Source organism: Sinocyclocheilus rhinocerous, unplaced genomic scaffold (genome assembly GCF_001515625.1).
Source record: "Sinocyclocheilus rhinocerous isolate Xijiao unplaced genomic scaffold, SAMN03320098_v1.1 scaffold2835, whole genome shotgun sequence".
NCBI classification, from domain to species: domain Eukaryota; kingdom Metazoa; phylum Chordata; class Actinopteri; order Cypriniformes; family Cyprinidae; genus Sinocyclocheilus; species Sinocyclocheilus rhinocerous.
In genome coordinates this window covers 81,591-83,042 of record NW_015664204.1, presented here as the reverse complement: position 1 = coordinate 83,042, position 1,452 = coordinate 81,591, and the positions used below count along the sequence as shown (strand labels likewise).

At 41.8% G+C, this 1,452-nt stretch overlaps 1 protein-coding gene across 1 annotated transcript in view; it reads left to right on the top strand.

Moving 5' to 3' along the window:
• The window catches only part of LOC107729942 (ankyrin repeat and SAM domain-containing protein 6-like), a 27,006-nt gene extending 26,506 nt beyond the window's left edge, over positions 1 to 500 (top strand). Inside the window, exon 16 of the mRNA XM_016540679.1 lies at positions 120 to 500. The gene's annotated coding sequence lies outside the window, so the exon portion shown is untranslated. The remainder of the gene's footprint in view (positions 1 to 119) is intronic.
• The last annotated feature ends 952 nt before the right edge of the window (positions 501 to 1,452 follow it).

Below are 1,452 nucleotides of genomic sequence, written 5' to 3'. Positions count from 1 at the left end.
GTCTGACTGTCTGTCTGTCTGTCTGTCTGACTGTCTGTCTGTCTGTCTGTCTGTCTGAGACAGCGTTATCCAGTCTTTGACGGATCTCAGTGTCTTTCTGTCCATCATCTCACCCACAGACCTACTCCAGCACACTTCGTTTACTCTAACTGCGTTTGTCAGTCGCCTGTGTTTCATGGCGGACGCTCTTTGGCCTGAATGGAGAGAGTTTTTCAGGATGAACACTGTCTGCAGTCCTGAGAGGAAACGGCTTGAGCAAGACGCATCTAAACGCTGATCCTGCACGAACCAGGAGCTTGAAAAAGGAAGGAGATCAGATCAGATCAGCCACAGGAACCGGAGACGTCACTCGCACATCAGCGCAGGCCTCTGTGTGTTTGAAGAACAAGAAGAGTGTTCAGGATGTCAAATCTGTGGAGAGAAACCACGGCGCGTCCGTGTCCACAACAAACAAAACACGTCAAATTACCATGGCAACTCAAAATAACCAACAATCATAATATGGCATACGTATTATTATTTTCAGAAAACCAAAGTGTTATGAATGTTATTTGTATGTTATTTATAGAAGTATATGATAAGTAGTTTTTAGGTTAAAAAACAATTGTCATACCAGACTTTTAATAATAATGTTTGATTTTTAATCCATGATTTAATGTTGAGTTTATTGTTGAATTACGTGTTACAATAGTTTTTTTTCACAGTATTAAATTGTAAGGGGGTGAAAACAATTCATCATTCAGACTCATCAGCTACAGGACTTAAAGGTGTCATGCCTTTGTTTTTTATTTTGTACTGTTCTCTGAGGTCCACTTATAATGTTATTTACATCATAAAACATCATAATTTAGAAGTAATAGGCTATTTTCTGTTCTGTTTTGACCCCCTCATCAGAGCGCTCTGTTTGAGTAGGCGTGGCTGATTGTAGACTCGGAAGTAAACGCCCACTGCTGTGATTGGCTAACAGTTGTGTATGATTGACAGCCTACATTCCTCACAGATGAACGCTGCTGTGATTTAGGTTAAAAGCGCATAAATAACTCCATACATATCAAACAATCTGTAAGAAACGAAGCAATAGTGATCACGTAATGAAAACAGTTACTAACACTTGTGTTGCGACATTACTGTCAGATCCAATATAGTCGCACAGCATCGTCTTTTAAGCCGGGCTCACACTACAGGAGTTTTAAAATCCTAACCGATTGTGAAATCTGGTTGCAGCACACACATCCGACCGTCCAAGTGCCTGTCGGGAGAGACTTATCGCTTCTCGTTTCCCCTGTACACTGCACCACAAACGACGAAGCTGAAATTAGGCCAGACTCAAAAAAAGAGTTGCACGAGCCAAAATTGGGCTCAAAATCGGACGAAAATCGCACAGTGTATGCCTGGCTTAATGTAGAAGCAGGTGTTGATCTTCTGCGGGGGCGGGGTTTATCCACACTATGA